The sequence below is a fragment of the Lygodium microphyllum genome, chromosome 8 (assembly GCF_053477565.2).
Source record: "Lygodium microphyllum isolate KBCC chromosome 8, Lygodium_microphyllum_v1.1.10, whole genome shotgun sequence".
In the NCBI taxonomy this organism is placed as follows: domain Eukaryota; kingdom Viridiplantae; phylum Streptophyta; class Polypodiopsida; order Schizaeales; family Lygodiaceae; genus Lygodium; species Lygodium microphyllum.
In genome coordinates, this window is record NC_141142.1 from 36443728 (window position 1) to 36470927 (window position 27200).

The following is a 27200-nucleotide window of genomic DNA, read 5'->3' on the forward strand; positions in this document are numbered from 1 at the left end:
TATTTATTTGTGTTATTTGTTTATTTATTTATTGCAATCAATTTGTGGCTTTAATATATTTTAACCTCACATTCATTAAGTTTTGGATTTAGCTCCTCTACTCTTATTTGGGCAAGCCCTTTGATTACATTACCTTGTTTCAAATTAAGATTGAAAAATCAAATAATTAAAAAATAAAGATTGAAGCATGCTTTGTTTTGATTACTCATTATTAAGTGTAGTAAATAGAGTGAATGATCACAAGGCCACTACCCTTAGTTCAAAAAGTCCATCCAATTTACTCTATTTAATAGTTTGGCAATTTACTCCAATTAATTGTCTTGCGGTGGTTCTCAGGCCATTCTCTCTCTCTCTCTCTCTCTCTCTCTCTCTCTCTCTCTCTCTCTCTCTCTCACATAGATATTGCAAGTCACAGGTTATGAGGAGGTTCTTTAGGTGTGCAGAGGTGGGAGAGACAACTCAAGAAAATGGAAATGGAGCACATGTGAACTCTCCTTCTCTCTCTCTCTCTCTTGTTTTCCAATGGCCAATGGGGGCTATCTAGCAAGAGATGGCAGGAGGCATGAGGCAGGTGGATATTGGGAGAGTTTGGTGGCCTCACTTTCTTTCTCTCTCTGTCTCTCTTTGAATGCTTAGCATCAGAGAGAGAGAGAGAGAGAGAATGTCTGGCCTAGTTATTAGCAGGGAGTGCTCCTGCACCCCGAGAGAGAGAGAGAGAGAATGTTTGGCATGGTTGCTGCATCGTTGTTGGTAGCGAGGCACTCCTGCACCCGAATTGTCAGAGAGCTACCTACCAATGTGGAGCCAAGGCTGGTAGAGGCAAAGGCCTGGAAAAGTGCGCCAGGGATTGGGAGGAGCAAGAGGAGGATGATGACTATGTGGTTGCTAGCAAGGAGGCACTTCTGCACAAATCCTACACTCGAAGAGCCAACCAATGTGGAGCCAGGGTTGGCAGAGGCAAAGGCCTGGTAGAGTGTGCCAGGACTTGAGAGGAGGAGCAAGAGCAGGATGAGTATGCCATAGCACTCCATGAGAGGAGGAGGAGGATACACATTGACATAGCTCTGCCTTTGCGTAGAGGTAGGTGAGCAAGAGGACAAGGAGCTATGCCACTACGCGCATCAATGATAGGAGGGGGATCACTTTTTTGAGATGGCTCTACCTCTGTGCAAAGGTAGATGAGAGATTAAACAAAGAGAAGGGGCATGGTAAAGCCTCAGGTAAAGCAGTGTGGGGAGAGAGAGAGAGAAGAAGGAATAAATGATAGCGTGTGCAGAGAGAGAGAGAGAGAGAGAGAGAGAGAGAGAGAGAGAGAGAGAGAGAGAGAGAGAGAGAGAGAGAGGGAGGGAGGGAAGAAGGGCATCAATGTGGACATCATGCAAAGAAGAAGAAGAAGAGAGAGAGAGATTTTAATTAAAATTTTATTAAAAATTATGAGAGAGAGAGAGGGGGGGAGGGAGGGAGGGAGGGAGGGAGGGAAGAAGGGCATCAATGTGGACATCATGCAAAGAAGAAGAAAAGAGAGAGAGAGAGAGAGAGAGAGAGAGAGAGAGAGATTTTAATTAAAATTTTATTTAAAATAATGAAAATTATTTTATGTTTAATATCTAACATTCAATTATTTGTTTTGGTGCAGATCACAAAGCTTGATAATGGTTGTCGTCAGTCTTTTTGCGTTCATTTCGTGTCTCTAGGCCATCTCTCTCTCTCATTCTCTCGGTTGGCTCAATGTTCCTCTCTCTTCTCATTTTTAATTATTACTTATCATTGGTTGTGTTTATTTAATTACTTGATTGTTTGGTATTTAATATCTAAAATTATTTAATTATTATTAGTTAAACATTTATTTAATTATTTAATTATTTGGTATTTAATATTTAAAATTAAATATTTAATTATCATAATAGTGGAGAGAGGGGAGAGATTAGAGAGAGATTGGATAGAAGAGAGATTATTTAATATTTAGTGTTTAATGTGATATCTAATGTTTAACATTTAATTGTCAATCGTTATTTCTAGAAGTTTCTAGAAGCTCCTCCGATGATACATTCATGTTTAGTGGGATTGTGGTATGGAATGTTTTGTATGTGAGCTTGTGTTTTATCTTTAGACAACTGATTCAAGTGGTAAAATGTCATAAATATTGGACATTGTAAAGCTATGATTTGCATAGTGGGCATGTTTATGAAGTTTGTAAGAGTACAAAGAACTTTCTTGAAGATCAAAACAAGATGAAACAGGGGATTTATAGGATGGTGCAGGGTATATATAGATCATTACAGGTACCATCTTCATCCCTAAAGTATAGGCGCAAGTACTATAGAGTACCCATAGGTCCATTAAGCTTCCTACAAGGTTTCATAAGCATTAGGCACTACCATTTTACTCTCACTAATACATTTTGTTTATTACTTGCATGATTGTTTCTTTTGTTTCTTCATCTTGATATTTATAAAAATTCATGACACCATTTTATGAGAATCATTCCTAACAGCCATGATAGTTAAGCTATTAGGAGGAGCTTATTTTTTTGAAATGGTTATCACTTTGTTTGGGAAAATCCAACATGTATATGTCTACCTATGCATATGAATTGTCTATGTGTATAGGTGTATATAGCCTATGCCTATTCCTATCCATGTGCATATCCTATATGTATGTATAACTTATGCTATGGCTATGTGTATACACATGAATGCACATGGACTATGCATACACACATGTGTACACATAGGCTATGAAAATGGTTACACACACCCATAGGCATAGACTACACACAAGATTTATATATGCATAAATAAATGTATATGCATATGCATATATGCATATATATGTATGATAGCCTAAGCCTATGCCTATGCTTGTGCATAACCTATATGTATGCATGTGCATATCTACACTTGCATGTAGTCTATGTGTATGCATAAGCTATACATAGCCTATGCATATGTGCAGTCTAGGTGTGTATCTTGTGTATCTACATAACCTATGCTTATGCCATGGCTATGTATACATATATGTATGCGTATGCGTATATGTACACGTATGGGTATAGATATGCATATGGATATACATTTGCATATTCATAAGGCTATACACATATATAAATATAAATATTGTGTCATGCCACTAATCATGATATATTGTATCTTTGTAGATGTATCTCTTTGTCTTATTGTAAATGTTGATGTGGATGGAGTCATCATCTTAGTGATAAAGTGAGAGAGGGAGAGGGAGAGAATTATGGTAGAGGTAGAAGCCTTTCATGGACATCCCTCTACCCTAGCAATGCTTTATAAATATGACTAGCCATTGCCCTTTTCCATCACAGAGACAAACTCTTAGTTCCTAGCTACTTCAATATCAGAGAGCTTAGTAATTGTACTCATAATACCAGCATTGTCTTCTGAAGTTGTAATTGCTCCATGGTCTCCATCATCGGAGTTGTCCTAGGATATTAGCAATATTGATGGGCACAAGTGTACAGCATAGTTTTTGATAAAGACTCTGTACCATCCTGTCAATCCAAGAAAATTGTGTATTTCTTTGACATTAGTTGGTGTTGGCCACTCCAGAACGTCTCTCACCTTGGCTGGATCCACTGAAATTCCTTCCGCTGATACAATGAATCTCAGATATTCAATCTGTCGTTTGAAAAATGCACACTTCTTCTTTTTGGCATAAAGCTTGTGTGCTCTCATTGTTTCAAGATCAATGCAAAGCTGGGTTTCATGATCTTCTTCTTGTTTGGAGTAGACTAGGGTATTGTCAAAGAAGACGAGTACGAAGTCATCAAGATAGGGCCTAAAGATATCCTGCATTAACCTGTTGAAGGTAGCATGTGCATTTGTCAGCCCGAATGACATGACCAGGAACTCAAAGTGTCCATATCTTGTGCTGAATGCCGTCTTTAGGATATCTTCTTCCTTTATCATTATCTGATAATATCCAGACCTGAGATCAAACTTGGAGAAGATCTTTGCACCTTGAAGACGGTCAAGAAGTTCAGAATGGGATATTTGTTCTTAATGGTTGGTTGATTCAAAGTGTTCCATCTTTCTTCTTCTGGAACAGCACTGGAGCTCCCCATGGTGAACCACTAGGACAGATGTAGCCTTGGTCTAACAGTTGCTTGAGTTGCTCCTTTAGCTCAATTGCTTCCGGGATGGACATTCTGTATGGTCTCTTTGTGATTGGTGCAACTCCTGGTGCTAGCTTGATTTCATGATCAACTTCCCTTTGAGGAGGAAGTTCTATCAACTCTTCAGGAAATACGTCTGCGGATTCCTTTATCCATGAAGGTTCTTCCCTAGACTCCTAATTTTGATCTAGCTTATTTAGCTTAATCAAATACACAGGTAGCCCCTTTCTAACTCCTTTTATTATCCGCCGAGATGCTTTGGCCAGTTGAATTTTTGGGGTCCCAGCCTTTCCTTGAGTTGTGACCAATTCCCCTTCAGAATTTTGAAAGGAAACTTGGCCCTTTCCACAATGAATGTGGGCATCATTAGGTTTAAGCCAATCCATTCCGAGCAAACACTCGTGGATGCCTAGGTTTATAACTCTGAATCTGATCGAAGTCGACTTTCCACCCAGCAGGAATCTCACCTTAGCAGTTTGCCTGGTACAAGTGACCTCATGACCATTTGCTAATTCCACAAGTAAACTATTGCTAGCCTAATAGGATGAAGGTGGACTACTAGAAGCCCTAGTAGAAGCCCAACAAGATAAAGAGAGATTAGTTGAAGTCATAGAGAGCCATGTGTGTATTGCAAATTGACTAATATAGGTGAGGTGTTCCATGCTGATGATGAAAAGGATGTTGTAAGCTTCATGCATTTTTTAGTATATGCTAACTACAAGGATTTCTTTAAATTATTTGTAGACCAAGTCTTGACTATACTCTAGGCAACCATTTCTTCTTTGCATGAGGAGTTTCCTAATCATCCACATATAAGGTTCTTAGAGACCACTCATCATGAGGGAGGCTTCATGCATAATAACAAGTGATAATTGCAAGCATAGCATATATAGAAGGGCATTTAAGAATGCATTAAAAATCACACTTGTCATTTGTTAAATATACACAAGTATAGATGTGGGTTTTGTGACATGAGAGTAAACAATATTACCGATGCACATGTATGTTTTTTAAGTTTAAGAAATATGTCAATAGTTTGAATCCCTTGTAGCATCGTGTAATTATGTTTTCTTATAAAGATTGCACTTTTCTAAGCACAAATACTACATTGTCAAGGGGGTATGCTCATAGGTGGCCATATTGATGTGTTTTTTGAACTTTATAAAAAAAATTACAAGTGCATTCAATATCATGCTCAAGAACTAGTCAAGAGACCCACATCCAATGTTTTGTATATTTTGATGAGCAACAAATGTAATTTTACATACACTTTTTCCAAAATGCAACTACAATTTATACAACACTTTAAACATGAATTTATATACATATGCTTGCACTTTTCATGTGCATATAAATATGCATACAAACATGCTAGATACTTGCAATTACCCACCATTGGTAAAAGCTCCCCTACTCTCCCTCAAAGCCCCTATGAAACTTATATGGCTCAACCCCATCATGGATAGTATGGCATTAATGGCCAGCATGGTAACAAAAGGCAACATGGCAATAATGGGTAGCACAAGATAAATTCACAACATGGTATGCACACGGGGGGGTTCACTCATAGTAAAGAAGACATGTCACCTGCATGCAAGGACTTCTATAAAAAACCCTATTTATGAAGCTTGTAAGACTAATATATCCCCCTATTTAAGCTTATTAGATATATACATGTATGACTTTTTATGTGTCCCCTTTCTTAAATGTAAGTCTTCATAGAACATATACTAACTTTCTTTTTAAAAGTTGGAATGATCCTAGCAATTAAAAGTATCAAAATGGTTATATCACAAAGTGATTTATGTAGTGGCACTTGGATACCATTGAAGTATGTGTCACAATGTTTTTGAATGTGTGTGCCCCCTTACCACATGAGGAGAGAGAGTAGGGGAATCGAACCCCTTTATACTTAAAGTGACTACACCAAGTAGACACCAATCTCTCTTTGGAAGAAGGGGAGTTGAATCTCTCTACCAAAAACATGGGAGAGTGTCAACTCCCCCCCTCCCACACTATGATTAATTCAATAACCCTACTATAAGCGGGTTTAGAGTTTTAACCTTACTTGTCAAGGTCTCTTGTATGCCATGGAGAAACCAATCTATGGAGAGAGGTGATCAAATGCATCCCCCCCTTCTTTTTTCCCTCTATCCCCTCCTTAAATTTAAGTTCAATATAGGAAATTAAGAGGGGTCTACCTCTAATGTATACACTTAAGTTTCCCCTTTCAAAAACCCCCCTCCCTTACACTCACGTGATACCATACAACATCTATAGTGAACCCCCCGGGAGTATGCATGGATAGCAAGGTATGTATGGCCATCAAAGTATGTATGAACAACAAGATTTCCATGGGTAGCAAGGCTCTCATGATCTCCATGAAAATATCCTTCTCATTAAGTACAATGGGAAATATCCATCACCATTAGACTTGGAAGAATGGACCTCCAAATAAGAGTCATACTTCAATATTTACCCCCACATGGATGATAAAAAAAGTATCTTTTATTCTCTCCACTTGAAACGATTTTCCCACACATATGGTGCTATATCAATCAAGAGAGTCATCATTTCATTATTTGGTAAGACCTTAAAATGCATATGGTTTAAGTATTTGTATCCCCTGTGGAAAAAGAGTGGTACACTCTTGGCCAATGTAATCTCACTATATGAAAGTACACAAATCACTTTATGAATTTGACCATGTATGGGGAGAGCATTAGTGATGATGAAAAATTGCATATGTACATCTATGGGTTGTGGAACCAAGCCTATTGGCGAAAACCATGGATAAAAAGCCTACTACATTGTTTGATGCAATTGAATCAGCTAAAAGATATGTACAAAAGTACCATAAGAATGAGAGTTTTCAGCAAGTTTATAAGCAACCCTGCACACATTGAGGTCATTCCCATATGGGGGTGGTTTTAAATGCAATTCCATGCCTATTAGCAATCCCAAAATACACACTTACCCCCACTTCCATGCTGAAAGAAAACACGGCACTTTTAGGACAACACTTGGCTCTAATGTTGAGAGTAAATATTGTGAAAACAAACACTACAGTGCATCACCCTCTAATGGTTCAAGTGGTCAAAGGTTCATTTCCTTGAATATTGTGAAGAAATAGGGAAAAATGCACATATGTTTAAAATGTGGGGATAAGTACATCGTTGACCATGGCTCCAAGAGCCCTTACAAGATAGCCAAGGTCAAACTTCATAGCATCTATGTAATGGAATATTGGCACAATGATGAGGAATACTTACCTATTGAACATGAAGAACATGTTAAGGATGTGGACTAGGAGCAATTCTATGACTAAAAGGATGAGTTTCCCTTTGACCGATGCAATTTCCCATCCCACACTCTTGATTTGATATCCCACCCAACTACTACCTCCCTTTGCTCCATCCTTGGATTTTGCACTAGTCCTTGGAGCCCCAATACCTACACAATCAAGGCACTATTAATAGGAAGCATGTATTTATCCTTGTGAATAGTGGTAATGTTGATAGTTTTATCAATAAATTAGCAATTGACTAGTTGAAATGCACCCCTACCAAATTACAACACCCCCTAAAAGTCCAAGTAGCAAATGGTGAGGAAGAAATTAGTACACATATATATTCCAAAGTCCTCCTATGCTTGGCTAAGAAATATGTGGCATTTTTTGACCTAATCGCATTAGACATGGGCCTCATTGATGTTGTCTTGGATTGTGATTGGATGAAATAATTGGGAAATTTTCTATGGACTTCTCTTAGATCTAAATGGAGTTTATGATACATGGATAACTCATCCCCTTAGAGGGAGTTCATGATAACACTGATTTTAAGCTAATTATAGCAAAGCAATTGAAACAGGAGTTTAAGAAATTCTCACAAATCTTTCTCTTCCACTTGAATAAGGAAAATTCATATCAGCCCTCCAAAGTGTCTAAGGATTTAGCCTTACATGCTTTACTTGAGGCATATAGTCATTTATTTTAGATAACTACAACCCTTTCCCCTAAGAGGCAAGTGGACAACCCACTTGATTTAGAGGCAAGTGGACTACCCACTTGATTTGGAGCCCCATTCCAAACCAGTGAATGAGCCGCCTTGTAGACTCTCCAAGTGTGAGTATGAAGAGGTTGCAAAGCAAGTGAAGGAGTTAATTGAGATGGGTTTTATTGAATTGAGTTCTTCCCCTTATGCATCCCCCGTTCTATTAGTCAAGAAGAAAGATGACCCTTTCTGCATGTGCATCGACTACTATAGAGACTTGAAAATTTCATGGTGAAGAACTAGCATCCCATCTCACAGATTGATCACTTGTTGAATGAGTTGAAAGGGGCATGCTTTTTCACTAAGATTGATCCGCACTTTGGCTACCATCTAATACATATGAGGGAGGTTGATGAGATCAAAATAGATTTCTCAAATGATTGTGGGATTTCTCATTTTCTAGTGATGCCTTTTGCATTAACTAACATCCCCATTATATTTCAAAGCCTCATGAATAAAATTATCCACCCCTTCTTGTTCAAGTTTGTGCTCATTTTCTTTGATGACATTCTCATTTATAGCAAGTCACAAGAGGAGCACTTGGCATGTGTCAGAAGAATATTTGATATCTTGAGAGAGCATCAACTCTTTGTTGAGGCAAGTAGGTATATCTTCATGCAAACCTCAGTGGAGTACTTGGGACACATTGTTAGCAAAAATGGCATACAAGCTGACTCCAAGAAGGTGCAATGTGTTAAGGATTTGCTCATTTTCATCCACCACTACTTTATTATGTGGTTTTCTTTCTCTCTTCATTTTATAGATGCTTCATTAAGCATTATGATACCATTGCAACACCCTTGACTAGTCAGTTAGAAAAGAAATCATTCTTTTGGGATGCTATTGATGATTACATCTTTAAGTAGTTGAAATAAAATCTTCAATGCCCATCCTTGTATGCATTGATCTTTCCAATGAGTTTACAATTCATTGTGATACCACACTGGCAAAGATACTGGTGTTGTATTACTGCAAGAGCATGGTGTGATTTCTTTTGAGAGTTATAAGCTTGATGATAAGAAGATGTAAATGAATGTGTATGACTAGGAGATGTTAGCCATCCTCCATGCTATTAGGAGATGGAACCACTACTTATATGGTAGTCGTTTTAGAGTAAAGAGTGACCATAGAGTCCTCCAATATCTCCTTACTCACTCTACGTTGACTCCTAAGTAAAGGAGATGGGTGGCAGCCTTGGAGAACTATGATTTTGACATCTCTCACACTCAGGCCATAAAAAAACATTGTGGTTGATTCACTTTCTCACCTATGGGCATACATAATATCCTCTGTTTCAGAGTTGCATAGTGATTGGATTGAGGACCTTCAAGAACCTTATTTGTTATGGATGAGGACTTCAGTCACATATTTTAGAAACTACAACATGGGGTAATGGATGAAAATTTTCAATATCACCTTAAGCTTGGTCTTATTTGGTTCAGTGGCAGACTTCTCCCTTCACACAGAAGATCATGGAAGAGATACATTTTTGTCCCATTGTTGGTCAGTTGGGTGTTTTCAAAATATATGATAGAATTGCCAAGAGCTTTCACTGGAAAGGCTTATGGAGGGATGTCAAGGATTTTGTGACCAAATGTGTTTCAAGCTAGTAGAACAAGGACAACATGCTTAGGCCCACTAGCCTTTTGTAGCCTCTACCTATTCCTGAAGGGAAATGGACACATATCACCATGGAATTCATCACGGGCCTCCTTGTTACAAAGAAAGGATGGAACAGCATATGTGTGCTTGCTGATTATCTCACCAAGGCTGCCAATTTTATCTCTACTAAGACCTAATGCACTGCCTCTTAGGTGGCCACTCAATTTATGGAGCATGTCTTCAAGTTTGATGTATTACCACATGTCATAGTACACAATTGAGATACCAAGGTTATGAGAAACTTTTGACAAGTAGTTTTCATGTCTATGGGCACCAAGTTTGCTACATCCACTATATACAACCCATAGACACATGGCCAAATTGAAAGGATTAATAAATGTCTTAAGATGTATCTACGGAAAATTTTCCATGATGTATAGCACAATTGGGATACATAGCATCACTTGGTTGAATTTACATGTAAGAACTCCACCCACTCTAATATCTAGGTTTCCCTTTTTGAGGCATTTTATGGGTATAAGTTCCCCCTTCCTACTATCTTATTCAATGACAAGATGAACTCTCAAAGTAAAGCCAAGTTGGATCACATACAAGCCTTGCTTCAGCAATACAAAGTGAATCTTCAAAAGGCATAAACCCACATGAAGCTTTATGTTGAAGAGAAACAAAGGCATTTGGAATTCTAAGAGGGGGAGGTAGTCCTCTTGATAATGCCTAAGTCCTATTTCTCCACTCTTGAAGAAGGTAGTATTGACTTGGCCTACCGATTAGAGATTCCCCCCACCACCAAGACTCACAAATTTTTTTATGTTAGCATGTTGAAGCCCTTCATTGGCACCTCAGTGGACTATGTGTAAGAGCTTCCTCCCATAGACAAAGAAGGTATCATTCAATACATTCCTGAGAGGAAATTATTAGGCAATAATATAAATACTTGAGATCTCGATCCATCAAGAAATATATCATCAAATGGCATGCCACACCCTTGGAAGAGCCCTCGTGGTGCCCAGCTACTATTGGTAATTAATTTTCTCACCTCTAGGATACCCAATGGACTGAAGACTAGCAAGTTATATCCCCTTTTGACCACACCCTACCTCTAAAGTGCCCATTGTTTTAAAACAGTTTTGTACTTGTCCAAATCACAATCATGTGCTTTCTATATGGGCTAAAAGTGCACATCCTAAGCTTTGTTTTGACATGTGGCACACCCCATTCGGAGCAGTCTATCAAAAGTTATGGAAATTTTCCCTCACTAGGCCTATAGTTGTAATAAAGCTAACCTAACTAGCCTAGCTCCATGTCCCATAATGGATAAAGAAACATGAAATCAACAAGATAAACTGAAAATGAAAAGAGACTAAGCTTCATTAACATGGCAGGCTGCCATAGCTAAAAAGGGAATACAAGAAAGAAAGTTACCTAAAACAAGATGTCTTCAAATGATCAAGAGATAATGCTACATTTGGCTGGCTGCCATTTTATAGGTAAACCCTAGCTAACCCCTAGCAAACCCTAATTAAGGTTTCTTTATACATGTATGCCCTAATTCATAAAGGTATTTACAAAGGCAAAATAGGAGGGCAAAGTTTCCTACATGACAAACCATCCCCTCCTGAAGAAGCTTTGTCCTCAAAGCTTGAAGTACAATGATTACAAGGATGGTAGCAGCTGAAACCCAAATGTAACTCTAAGAAAAGATCTTCAAAGGATAGTCTTCAACTTGTAGAAGAAGCTGCCATGAAATAGTGAATAGGCCTGAAACAGGGAGCTGAAGAAAAATGAGCATAACTTTCAGTAGAATCATCCAATTGGGGCATATGAACTCTAGAAATAAAGTTCATAACATAAAATATCAGCTCATGACAAAATTTTCCCCGTTTGATGAAGTTATACGCATTATTTCTCTCACAGAAAATTATGACAACACGTTGTCCCTTGCTCCATGACAGAGGAAAGAGGAAAAATATTATCCCGGATCATATGGGATACCCAAATAATGGTCATCATCCATCAAGTCACTGCTTCCCTCACCCGGATCGAAAGGAAATCCATTATAGAAACTGTCATAAATGAGATAATCATCATGACAATAGGTATCATTACCTGGGTCAAATGGGTATGACCAATCCTGCCCATGATCCACATAAGCATCCTCATAGGCTCCTGGATCATAGGGAAAATAAAGATCATCATCATGAACATAGATATCCTCATTTTGCACAATATCATCCAAGTAAGCATGATTTATGTCCACTGAAATACTATCATAATCAAGATCAGTAAAATCCTCATGAGATATAGGCTGAAATGCATTGCTAAAACTGTCATGATCACACTCTTCTTGGGAATGAATGGACTCATGAAAACTTTCATTATACCCAATGCTTCCCTCTTGTATGTCATCATCATCATAGTTGTCTTCTTTTTCTTGGTAATCCACGTTACCTTGCTCTTTGACTACATTGTCTGCATTAATATCAATCCTTTCTTCGTCTTCATCTTCATCTTTATCTTCATTTTCATTTTCATCTTCATCTTCATCTTTATCTTCAGCTTCATTTTCAACTTTGTCTTCAACTTCAGCTCCATAAAACTCTTGTTGTTGAACTTGGTAATCCCCTTCTTCATATTCACTTGAATCCTCCAAAACAATGGATGTAGCAAAATGTCTGCTTCTGTGACTAGGAGTCCATCGTTCTTTACATTTATAGCATATGAATTGCCGACACATTTCCTTCAGCTCTTGGTGAGGTATAAGCTTTCGTTGAATGCCATAAGAAGTAGGAAATTCTAGGACAACCAATACTTTAACATGCTTTGCCCTGCATACCTTTATGTGACCACAAATATCCTTCTCACCACATTTATAACAAAACCCTTTTGAAGTGATATCCTCAAACATGTAACTTGACACATAGGTACCATGTACATTGTTGAATGAGAAAGGATGGAAGGGTTCTTCTTCTTCAAAATGACTATCCATAACGTATGCTGGCTGACCTTGGTACTCTACATAGTGTATTCCATAGGCATCATTTGCTCCCATATTTTGCTCATTTGCATAAGGTTGATGCTGCCCATCAGTCTCATGAAAATAACCATGATTATGATCATATGAATGCTGCCCCATATGGTAATTCCCTACATACTCTTGCTGACCATAAGGAGAATACCTATGAGATATATCATCATAAGAACAATTCCCTTCATGCACTTGATGTCTATAGGAATGCTGATGATTAGGTTGTTGCCTTTGACTGAGCATAGGTCTCACACTTACATGTCTGTACCCCTTGTTATACATGCTGTCCATAGTGACCTGCTGGTACAAAATCAGCCCTATCTTGAAAAATATGAGTCCAAAGAAGATGTATGATAGCTTGACTCGAAGCTTAAGATGTCTAGTATCAAGTAGAAATCATGTTTTGAATTTAGGAGTAGCAATACCCCTCTCTGTTTAAGAATTTCCAGAACTGTCACAGTGAACTGCTAGTGAACTGCCGGTACTAAATAGGCTCTAGCTTGAGAAATACGTGTTCAAATGAAGCATTTGATAGCTCCACTAGAAGCTTGTGATGTCTAGTATCCACTCCAAGTGTTCTTTTCTCATTAGAATGAGTTGACAAATTCGAGTAGCAAAATTACCAATTCTGTCCTGTTATTACAGCACACTATTTTGGCCCTGTTTGAAGAGTTTTGAGTACTGCTTATCCAACTTGAGTCAACACCCCCAATACCGAGACACTCAAATGAGTAGGAGAGAGAAATAGAGAAACTCTTTGACCATAAGAGTGCCAATGAACATGTATGCCCTGTCAATACCACTGCATACTCCAAAGTACAAAAATGTAGGGCTGAAATAGATTTCATTATACATTCATTGCATTTTCACCCCTGCATTACATATGCCCATTGGAAAGTAAAACTTGCTACCAAATCCAATATCCCATATTACTTGCCAAAATGCCATACATCATTGCCATCTTGCATACATTACATTGAACCACTTGTCCATAAGCAATTGCCACTGATTAATTAGTCGAGTACATGCTAGAATAAACCATAATAGTGCAAGAACCAATGCTCTTCAAGCATAAAATGCCTTGCCCAAAGGATCAAACCATTCCATGAATATGGCCTTGGAAAATTGCATCCCAAAATAATCAAGAGGCATTGATGGGTGAAGAAGAAGTAGATGACTGTAGAAGATTTCTTGTAGACTAATGTTGCTTAAAGAACTTCAATTTTCAGCTTGAAAAGAGTAAAATAATCTTCCCATTGATGGTTCCATGAAGAGAGATTTACTTATAGCACCAAACCATTGAGAATGCTCAATTGGTCTTCCATTAGCAATAGTTTGAAGAAGAGGAATCAAATGGTACAAAATCTTGATGGATTCTTCAAATAGATTGTTACTAAACCTTCAAATGACATAGAGGAGTCCAAGATTTGATGCCCTAGTTCAATGCCAGTTAGGTACTGAGACTGTCAAAATTCTGAAATCCCCCTTGCTCTGTGTCTTCTTTGGTTATGTTATATATGAATGATGAACTAGGTTCTGGTCCTTGTGATTAGCTTGTTGGTCTTCCAAAGATAAGGATCAGCTCCAAAATATGTAGATTTAATGGTCTTTTTTAAAAAAAACTAGGTAGATGACATAGATTGCCCTTGCTGTATAGACATGTGAGGATCTGTAGTTCGAGAACTTTGGATGGTTGGTGCTATTACATGGTAGACACCGCATCCTTCTGAAAAATCCTATTCAGGACGGATGCGAACCTCACACCGATGTCTCATCATTCACTTTCTTGTAATGTTTTTACTGAGATCATCCAAATCCTCGAGAGCTACAAGCTAAGAACTGCATATGAGAGAGGAAAGAGAACCCTCTCATTTAGTGCTCAAACAACTATTGAGATTGACTCTCTGTATGAGGGTATTGATTTCTATTCCACCATTACTCAAACCAGATTTGAGAAGCTCAACATGGATCTGTTCAGGAAATGTATGGAGCAAGTGGAGAAGTGCTTGAGGGATGCAAAGATGGACAAGAGCAACATTCACGATGTGGTTTTGATAGGAGGTTCTACTAGGATTCCCAAAGTACAGCAACTGCTTTAGGATTTCTTCAATGGGAAAGAGCTCTGCAAGAGCATCAACCCTGATGAGGCAGTTGCTTACGGTACTGCTGTCCAGGCTGCAATTCTTAGTGGTGAGGAAAATGAGAAGGTGCAAGTCCTCCTCCTAAGAGGTTTGCTATCGAGGAGATCTCCTCCATGGTCTTGATTAAAATGAAGGAGATAGCAGAGGCCTTTCTAGGATGCACAGTGAAGAATGTCGTTGTCATAGTTTCAGTGAATAGATGCGATGAAGTAGTTTTTCTCTTCCTTTACTCTAAGCATTCGAACATGCTTCCATTCCATCCTAGGAGGGAGAAGTGAGGAAGCTTAACCCGACTAGAGGTCTTGTATTTGATAATCACTGGAAAGGGCTTCAAAGCTTTAGGTCCGTTCTGTATCCCTTTATGCGACTTGCTAACCTTGCGTTTAGAGAAGGCCATGAGCTTCATAAAAGTAGAGGGGAAAGGGGCCAACTCTCTCACATCCGAAGCAACACACCCTAATCCAGCTACTTCTACTTAGAATAGTGATGATACGTAGGATTTGTCCGATATAGAGAACAATGCGGACTTCTTCGAGCTCGTGGATGGCACATGGGATTCTGGAAATGACGACGAGATGCTCACATTGCTCACAGGACTTGGATATTATCTTCCCATAGTGCACACTTACAGAAATGATTTGTGCACACTGGAAATTTGTGGCAGTGCTGCACGTGCACAAGCCCTTGCTGCAATGGCATCCATTCGAAGCTTTACTGCAGCCAGATATCTGTTTTTGGGACATCGCTTAACTGTATTACAAACTGTGCTTCCTGGTACTTCGAGGGATCATAGTACTGTGTCCACAAAGCTTTTTGCTCCCACTATCTCTATTGTGGAAAAAGCCAAGAACTTCTCACTGCCAAATGAGGTTGATGCTGGGGAGTTTGTGCATAAGTTCTTTGCTATTGTCCATAGTCTTCTATTGCTTTGACTGAGCCTTGGTAGAGAGCACAGCGGAGATCTGGTCCTAGTGTCCGAGAAGAAACCCTAGCAAAAGGGAGAAGGGATCTTTAGGTGCAAACAACGCAGAATCAGCTTGCCTTACTGTTGAAGAAAAACGAGATCAATCATGGTTAAAATGGGGCTCCGTAGAGAGCTTATAAGCTATAGATTCAAGCGCAAGGTACCATGGAAACCATCGGAGTCAAGCGAGGAGCCAAGGTAGTGAAATGGAAGAAGATTTCTTGCACAATAGCTTCAATGGAAGCTTGAAGAGAGAGAAAGAAACGTGTATGTTCCAAAAAGTAGTGAAGATTTTACCCTTTTCCAAATGCCTATAGCCTTCTTTTTGCCAAAAGACCTCCAAAAAGGCCTCAAAATGGACCACGACTTGACAAAGTTAGCTAGAGTCTGCCATTATCCACTGGATCATGCCAAGAACCTCCATCTTGACCAAGATCATGCCAAGAACCACCTTCTTGACCAAGATTAATGACAGTTACTTCAATCCTAACCATGGTTTACTGTGCAAGTCACCCCCAGTCAACTAGACACAGAAATCTATGGTTCTAACCAAACCAAACCGTATTGTAATCAAATTGTACATGCTGTAGCCAAATTGTACATGGACAATGACCTCCCTAGCAAGGTCATAATCGTGAAAATGATGGAATTAAAGCATGCCTTGAATCAAAGCAAGGCTCTGATACCAATGTAATAAAGCTAACCTAACTAGCCTAGCTCAAAGTCCAATCATGGATAAAGAAATAGGAAATCAACAAGATAAACTGAAAATGGAAAGAGACTAACCTTCATTAACATGGCAGGCTGCCATAGCTAAAAAGGGAATACAAGAAAGAAAGTTACCTAAAACAAGATGTCTTCAAATGATCAAGAGATAATGCTACATTTGGCTAGCTGCCACTTTATAGGTAAACCCTAGCTAACCCCTAGCTAACCCTAATTAAGGTTTCTTTACACATATATGCCCTAGTTCATAAAGGTATTTACAAAGGCAAAATAGGAGGGCAAAATTTCCTACATGACAATAGTGGACAACATGCTATCCATAGTCTTCACCCACCCATTTTTGTGGTAATGTGGACCAAAGTACTCTATGCTCCACTCCTTAGCCCCTCTGGTTGCCTTTTGATTTTAAGGGAAAAAACTTTCATGATCGGGATCGATTGTAATGATTAGGATACATGGAAACTAGGGGTTAGACACTCAATTCCACTAACTAGGGTATATAAGTGCTCATTGACACCTTAGTAGACTATATGAAAGAGCTTCCCCCCATAGAGGAAGAAGATATCATTTAGTACATCCTTGAGGCAATCATTGGGCAATGAGATAAACACTTAAGATCTAGACCCATCAAAGAATACCTCATCAAATGGTAAGGCTTATCCCTAGAAGAAGCCTCTTGGCGCCCACCTACTATTGTCAATGAATTTCCTCACCTCCAAGATGCCCAATGGGCTAGAGACTAGCAAGTTATGTCCCCTTTTGACCATGCATTGCCTACAAACTACACATTGTTTTAGAATAGTCTTGTACCTATCCAAATCATAGCCATGTGTTTCTACAAGGAGCTTTTGAAAAATTCCTAAATAGGAAAACTCTTGGAATGTAGGAAATTCTTTAATTTTTCCTAGGTATGTATATGTAGTTTCCCTATGTATAACTAAGAAATTACTTTCCCCGCATCTCATGCTAGGGAATCCTAGGCATGTATGTATGAATTCCTTATACATAACTAGGGAATGCTATTCCCCACATCTTCAATTAGGGATATATAGGTTATATAGCTAGGAAATTATATTCCCCATAGCTTCAACTATGGATTTGTAGGTCATATAACTAGGGAATCATATTTCCCATATAACATAGTAGGGAATTTTAGGCTACAAAACTAGGAAACTCTATTCCTCACATTTCAGACTTAGAAATTACAAATAGACATATCAAGAACACATACTTCATGGAAATTTCCAAATAGTTTGAGGGAAATGGTTGAAAAAAAAGGTTTAAATTAAGTAGTATTCAATATTACAACATTGCTTCTTATCATTTTATACAAAATTTAAGAAAATTCTTATCCTTAATTCTCTAAAGATTAATTGGTGATGCACCAAGCCCTTGATCAATAATTTAATGTTAAGTATCATGTGACCTAGAGCAAAACTTATGGAAATTAGGAACCAATTGTAATGTGCCAATTCTGTATATTCTTCCACACATTTCTAATGCATGTGCATTGTAAGAAAAGATGAAAGTGGTCCTCTTTCTCATAAGGTATATGTCCTAAAACAAGGACCAACATACTACATCTACCCCTAAAAATCTTCAACATAACTAGCCTCCAAAGAAATGTACTAAAATTATAGAAAGATGTGGCATTCCATGTTGGTGAGGCTAAACTTTTTCTTTTTGCTCACATATGTAAGCTTGTTGCACTTACTTTGATTAACCCAAATTAGGTTAGAGTTAGAAAATAGATTGTGCATGTCACCTATATTCAAGCCTAATTGAGGTTGATTTCAAGGACACATTGCCCATGTCACGTACTATAATCAAGCCTAATTGAGATTAAAAATATTAGAAAGATGTGGCATTCATGTTGGTAAGGCTAAACCTTCTCATTTTGCTCACCTATAATCAATCCTAATTGAGGTTGATTTCAAGGACACATTGCCCAAGTCACCTACTATAATTAAGCCTACTTGAAGTTAATAATACTAAGATATACAAGGAACTTTAGACACTAACCTAGATAGTAAAAAGACCCATACCTAGTATTTGCATTTTTTGCTAGTTAACAATTAGGGATTTTATGATTGAAAAACTAGGTTTTTAAATTTACTACATAAAAATTAAGCTATAACTAGAAAATCAAGTGTGCATAGTAAATCAATGTGAATTCCCACATTACATTTACATAGTCATGCTTATATAATCAAGTCAAGTAACAAGCCATAATCACTAGGCTAACCATCAATTGTGTAACCTACTCTCAAATAAGACAATGGTGAATAGGTAGATATGCATTTAAAATGTATATATCCTCTGAGATATACGTTATGCACAATGATTGATTTTTATTTCTACATACATGGAATAAACAAACCAAAAAAAAAAAACTCAACAAATAATAATAATCGCTACTCCTTTATTGATAATATAAACATTTTCTTTTCATTATAAAACAAATAAACAATAAGAATCCCATCGAAGTGAACTTAATGGCTTTAACATTCATTCAAGTGCAAACCATTACTAACTATTATTTAAGTACACCCCTTATAATCTAGGGGCACACCCATCCATTCATATACTAGAAACAAATATCTAGATTATAATACATTTTTGTTAAATGGTCTATGTCTAATTAGCCTTGGCTAGAGCATTCCTATGCCACTCGAAGTTTAGACCTTCAAGTTCTTAGGTGGTTCCTAGATTATATTCGGGTGGATAATATTCATTGAGCCACGCTATAGAAACCACACCTTTCTCATTGCAATCTTCTTTCTTATAGTGCTAAACATCCATTCTCTACATATGTGCATGTAATAATAAGCCTTACTCTCCGTGATCAACAAAAAATATTAAAAATCCTTAAAATATAAAAGAAGTGAATATAAATGTTTACATTGCATGATCAACACATAATTTGAGAAACAAATATTTAAATACTAGGGGTAAATAACAATATTTATAATGCATGATGAACACATAATTTAAGATAGTGAAGTTTAGTTATTAAAGAGGTAATGCCACGCAAATGATGATTGTGATGAGCCCCCATGAGGTTGTTATAGTAGGAGCATAAAGCACTTATTTTTTTGAATGTCATAATGTCCTAGAGTATGTTATAGGAAGAAATCTAGAAACATAGGAAGAAATATAGAAACACATTGGTTACTCTATTTTGCAAATGGGTACAGTCCCATTTAGATGAATATTATAAGTGATGCTAGATTTCATATATTGGTCTACTTTTTAATGTCAATTATAGTTTCGTATTGATGATCTAACAAGTCCTTAAGTTTAGTATGGGTAGGGTCCCATTTAGATGAATATTATAAGTGATGCTAGATTTCATATATTGGTCTACTTTTTAATGTTAATTATAGTTTCGTATTGATGATCTAACAAGTCCTTAAGCTTAGTATGACCACTATTGTAATGTGAATGTTTTCTATGTAATTAGCTACTTTTTTGGATGGACTTGCATTATAAGTTAATTTTTCATGTGAAAGATATTGCTAGACTCTTAAAGTTGTAGCTATTGGGACTTCTTTGACCAAATTACCTAAATGTTAAACTCAAGCTATGAGTAACTAATGACTTTGTGAGAGGTCACCCTACTTAAGACTATAGTGGTGCCAATGTAACTTTTTTTAACTTCAATTTTTATCATTTATCACACAAGCTATTGTACATTGAACATTAGTAACAAGTCACTCATGCAAACACCCCCACAATAAGTAACTTACTCCTTTAGTGGAGTGATAACACTATGTATCCACATCACACATTTGGAAAGTTCTTTTCTTGGTCATTCTTGAAGCATATCAAGAAAAGACGTCTGTACATGTCAAATTCAAACATGAGATAAACTACCTGGAAAGGATGCCTGTCACTAGAACTAGAAGGTTTTAGCATGCAATGGTATTCATACTACTTTGCTACAATCAAATATTTGATAAAGTAGCCTCCTTGCCTTTGAAGCCTTGTCAAGACATGTTTCTTTGTGTCATAATATAACTTCTTAGACATTCATATAGAGGAAGGATATCTAATGCTAGAGGCATTTATTCTACCTTGGATACACTTAATGTTATGGAATCTATTTATGCATCCAAAAGCAAATTGCATCCCAAAATAATAGAAACATAACTAACACAACTTTTTCCATCCCTTGAAGCAAGATGGATAGAATATTAGATGACAACATAGCCCATGCCCACCTTTTAAATCATAGAGAGCTCTTAGGCTCCTTGAGATGATTTTGGCATGAGCAATACCTAGTGCATATGTGCAATTGTTGTGACGTATCCTTACTAGATTGGATTGGACTCTATGTTAATATCTATCATTGGGTTTAGACAACATGTGCTACACCACTAATTGTTCTTTGTTAGTAAAGAAAATTGTGTGTGTGTGTATGTGTGAAATATCATGTGTAAAAGTTGAAAATTCAATGGCCAAAATAGTTTATACCTTTGAATTTAGAGAGATATGTAGATAAATCCATCCAAACACCAAACATTCTTTCTTAGGAGTCAAGTATCTATAATTACAGGTTCCTCTTGTGATAATATTTTATCTTCTCTATAATTTATGTCGAGTTCTTTCTTGCATAAGAATAAACTATGAACCAAAGAGACAGATGGTTACATAAAGTGCAAATTCCTTCAGTTGTTCAAAGCAGGCATCAAAGGCCTTCATTGCTTCATGCTCCTCTAGTGTAGAGCCTATATCTCCATTAAACAATGGCCCCTGAAAGCCTAGTTATATCCTCCTCAAATCACTCATATAGGCATCTTGTCCACACTTTTCTTCTCCCTTTTTCCCCATTTTTTTACAAGTGAAGCTATGTGACGTTTTGTAATTACCATTTTTGTTGTATTTTTGGGTTAAAGAAGGAAAAAATAAGCGTACACCCAAAATTGAAGAAATATTTTTTAAGAAAAGCTTAAACGTTTGAAAGCTTTTAGGCTAGTTTTGTGGACAGAGAGTGAAGGATTCAAGCCTCAAAGGAGAGAAAGAGAGAGAGAGAGAGTGTGTGAGTGAGAGAGCTCTAAGGCCATTGATCTTGTTCTGAAGAAAAAAGATGTAGCTATGGCAGATCCTTAGCATAGGTGCCGACTACGGTTTCAACCTCTACAAGGATGGCCTAGTCCTACTCTAACTTTTTTTTCTCTTTCTTACCTTGTATTAGCCTTTTATATGCCTAGCTAAGCCTACTCTCCTTCTCTTCCCCTTGCAACCTACATCTAGTTTGTCATGTCCCTTGTAGATAACTTCTTTTGCCATTTTTCTTCCATGTCTTACTTCCTTGGCTTCATCACATCACCTTTAAGACCTCTTGCCCCTTCCCAACCTCAATAGTACCCTATTACTTCTTCTTCTTCTTCTATGTCCATTACTTCTTCTTCGACTTTCACCAGCGGCTCCACCAACGTCCAACCTATGGTTGCATCCATCATTGATCCATGTATCCATCAATGATCCTTGCAATGCCATGGCCTTGGCCAGTGGTGTAGGTCGTGATACCGGAGGTAAGATTGCTCTTTTTAGTACTGTAATGCCACTTATTTGATACGTATACTTTGCATCGAAGGATGCCGCTTATTCAATACCTCATATTAGCATTCAATGTTGTTGAATCTAAAAGATTTACTAAATTAACCTAGACACACTTTAGCTCTCTCCACCACAAAAAAAAAACATTAGCAATAAAAATTCACACATTTTTTTTTGTTAACAAAGACCTACAAAATTGAATCATATTCAAGTGGGTCTTAATATGGTAGGAAACAGATTTTTGTTATGCAAATCAACTTTTTCTTAAAATTCTTTCTCCATGCTATCTTACATTCTATGGCCATTCCTTGATCTACCTTGCTTTAGTATGCTTGAGTTGTTCTAGCTTCTCAAACCACAATTTGAGTAGATTGGGTCTTATGGATTTCCTTGACAAAGAATCAAATTGTGAAGGTGGAAGTGAAACTAGTCTATCTTATGGTGTATCTCTCTCTTGCTAATGACATGGTAAGAGTACTAATGAAAGTTCACCTTATAAAGAAATAAATATAGAAATAGATTGTCGATTGGTTAGATAATGTGCATTGATTGCCTATGTTCATTGCCTATTTAGTTCTCCTTGACATTGTATAGCACACACAATTTACTTGCAATATTTTACAAGTACCAAGTAAATCTTGCAACAATAACTATATGCTTCAAGGTTATAAGGCATGATTATCCCCAAAGGTCAAAATTTGAACTTATTAGTAAAAAATAAAGTGGATTAATCAAGTTAATAGTCATCCTATTAAACAATATGGCAAAAGAAAATGGAACTAATCTAGGTATTGCTTCTTCTAGGGGAACTGTTTTTGTAAAGATTTCATAGATGGCTTTCACTCCTTGCAATGTACAAGAGCATTGGAATATATATGTAAGTTAATGATACAAACCATGCACACATCAATGAATGGAATCACATGTATTGCAAATCCTTACAAAGAAATTAGGTTTTCCCAATGATCAATGCCATTTTTCCACCAATTAAGCCAAATGTGTATGGATAGAACTTGTCTATTCAAATTGCAAGGAGCAAAATTATGTTGACTTAATGATAGACACTAAGCACTCTTTTGTCTTTTAGCCTCATGGCATCCCTTCTTGCTCTCAAGGTTTCTACGTATCACTTACAACACTAATTGAAAGTGATAATGCCATATGAATGGGATTTATAGACCATGACTTGATCCATTTTTCCACCATAGTGTTAAAAAGGTTGGTGCCTTTTGATGAGAGTAGATGCTTATTGCTTACAAGGATTTGGTATGATATAATAAGCATATTCTTTATTGTTGTACGCATTCTAATAGAGCTTATGCATGTGGCAACCACTCCTCTTTTTCATTAATTGTCCTTGAAGCACCAAGGATGAATGCCATTTATTGAATTGCAAAAATTGATGATATGACTCAAAATATTTACATATGCATCCCAAAGATGAGTCAAGTGTATAACCCCATATGGTTAGGCATAGACATTCTTCACCCATTTAGCCACTAACTTCAAAATCATAGGCTTTCTCCTTAAGTGCTTGTAAAATAGAAAGTTTCTCTCCATCACAACATCCAATATTAACTTGAATTCAACCCTAAATTCTCTAACCACAAATCCCCTATTTCTATTCTCCCCACAAGCTCCTAATGACTACTTCTCTAATGATGTTCCAATGCTAGAGGGACTTCTCATCTAAAGGACCTTTACCTTGAAAATAAATGGGCTTTAAGCATACTTCGCATTAGGTCTAGTAGATTGGACTACTTCTTGACTAGCCAACATAGCCAAGGGATGGTGCCATAGTGGATAATGTACTGATTCTTTCTTTCTCAGGCACATCTATCATTGGGGGGAAACTCATGTTAATTTCCCTTGTTTGTCTTTATTAATGACCTTTTTAGTAGTGACTTTCCATATAAGTAATTTTATCTGGGAGAGAGGACAATAAACCACACTATTCTCATCTTGTAATTCCAAGTCCTTGAGAAAAGGACCTTCCATTTTGCTGCTAACTTCATTATGAAATCATATTTTCACTTCTTGAAATCCTTTTTTCTTTTGGAAACTTTCTCTCGTTTACCCCTAGAAGTCACTAACAGCTACAAGGGGGGTGTTAGGTTGCTCTTGTAGTAGATGTAAGCCAATAGTCACCTTGGGGTCCACTACCTCTCTCAACTTATTTTTTGCATGTCATGTGGCTAGTAGTCACCTTGAGCTTACATTGATGAGTGTGTCATGTGACCACCCCAACTAGAATATGACATTAAGGATCATCAATGACTTTTTTGGCAAGAAGGCAACTATCCCTCTTTCTCTACACACACACACACACACACAAACACACACAGATTTGTTTATAAGTCATTTTATGCTAGCCATGAGAAACTCTAGAGTCTAGAGGAATATAAACACACACACACACACACACACACACACACACACACACACACACACACACACACACACACACACACACACGTGTCACACACATGCACACACACACATGTGTGTGACACGTGTGTGTGTGTGTGTGTGTGTGTGTGTGTGTGTGTGTGTGTGTGTGTGTGTGTGTGTGTGTGTGTGTGTGTGTGTGTGTGTGTGTGTCGGGGGGGGTCACTCATGAATATATATATATATATATATATATATAACGTGAGTTCAAAATAAGGGGTTTTTAAAACACCAATTTTATACATTTTTACATACAGAAGGGTGTCATATAAAGGGGTTACTTACAAATTGAATAGAAAAGGGTTGTGTTTTATTCAAGAAAAATTCACAGATTAGGATATTTATAAATAGACCATGAATGCACGTTATATAGAGAATATATATATAGTGAACCCCCCGAGGTGTGTGTGTGTGTGTGCGTGTGTGTGTGTTCCTCTAGACTCTAGAGTTTCTCATGTCTAGCATCAAATGACTTATAAACAACATTCGAATCTATACTCCTTTGGGTGTGGATGCCCAAAAAAATGTGCCCAAACACACTTGGGTGCCCAGGCATCCCCCTTAGTCCTTTTAGATTTATTGTGTTTGCTTGTCTCAAGCAATGGATGCTCTGATATAGATGCATTTCTTGCTACTACCACCTGTCCAAGTTGCTGTGCTACTTGACTTGGGTAGAGATGGTAGTGATTTGGTCCCCTTCAGAGGTGACGATGATATCGAGCACCTTCAAGAAAATATTGGCAACGAGGATAATATTGATGAAGTGGCTACAAGCAACAACTATAATAGCAGGGAAATAACAAGACTAGATTGGACGTTGAATAAGATCCGCAAAATGTCCTTGGAGATGATGTGATGCCCCAGCAGAAGTACTGATCTCTTCCCTAGCGCATATATTTGAGCCCATGAGCCTTTATGATGCAAGGGTCCAACATTGATTTGCCTATTGTTGCAAATAACCTTATCCTTGCGTTACATAGATGTAGGTAGAGACCTACCTCATTCAATGTCCCTCATCTCTTACAAGCAGCAACATATGTTGGACATCCACATAGTTCTTGGTAGCTTCTTGATCTCCTTTGCTAGTAGATTGAATAGCCTCTTCTCTGGCAAACACGATTGGGGATGAGCCCTTGAGCTTTTCTGATGTAAGGGACTGCCGTGGATTTGGATGTAGCAGAGAACCTTATACTTGTCTGTTGCAAAAATGTAGAGAGAGGAAGACCTTAGCTCATGAAACATTCCTTTTCTCTTACATGCAACAACATTATTTGGACACCCACATAGCTCTTGGAAACTTCCTAATCTCCATGCTGGGAGATTGTGGCAGTTGGTGTGATGCACAACATATCTTTGACAAATTGGCATATTGAAACAAATGCATTTTGACCTCCTTTATATGGGGCTACATCAAGTGTTTAAATGTTAAGCATGCCTTTCACCTTTATTGGGACATGCAAGGTGCTCATATTCAACTTAGTAGCCATACATTTGTTGCCATTCTCCAAGCTTGTACCAATCTCAAATATGTTTAGGGAGGCATATACATACATATTGAAGTCATCAAGAGGCATTTGGAAAGAGATCTTTTTATTGCAAGCACCATAGTTGATACATATGGCCAATGTTGTTTATAGGACCAACCAGTACATTTTACCTCAACCAACTCATGAAAATTTATAGGATTCAATAGCAGACTTGTTGGGACCAGCACAATTGCATCATTCTTTGCAACTAGCTCAAGTGATTCATCTGCATCAACATCATCTTCCTCTTGTTCCACAATTTTGGCAATGTTTGGTCTTCCAAATTACATGCTTTTACTCTGACTAGGTGCTAGCTACTTAATGCATAAATGGCAATTAGTGAATGACCAAACCAATTTCCATATCACTTATTTGACAAGTCTTTTGCAAAATGAAGATGGGGATGGCTTGGCATTTGAAGGAAAGTAAGACCAAGCACCTCTTCAAGGCAAGTGGCTGGCCAAGTATGGCAGGAGTTTTGTGTGGCATGTTCATAAATGAGAGAAGTTGTGGGTATCGTATTTCTGATATTTCTTAAGTGAGGGGCTGAATGACAATAATTTAATAGGTTGCACCTAAAATGACTTCATATGTGAATGATGTTTGTATTCTCACTTTGGAAATTCAGTATTGCATGGGTAGGAGCCATGGTTCTCTTAGATGTATATTAACAAGGAATAGGGAATATCTATATATAACAATGCATGACAAATTGAGGCCACTTGAATGTCAACCTCAAGAAATTGCAAAGATCAATGGATACTGGCAAGGAGAAGATTATGGCAGTGATGCATGGGGATGATTCCTCTCAGAATATCAAGGCTTCGTGCATCAATCAACAAAGACATGACTATAATTGCACTTTTTGGCACCATTAGAATTATGTCCCTTGGTAGCGGCCATTCACCTTTTGCAATACTATCTATTGTGTCATTCTTGGAGTATTGTTTTTTGAATTTGAAATGAAGATTTTGGAGTTATTAGCTAATTTT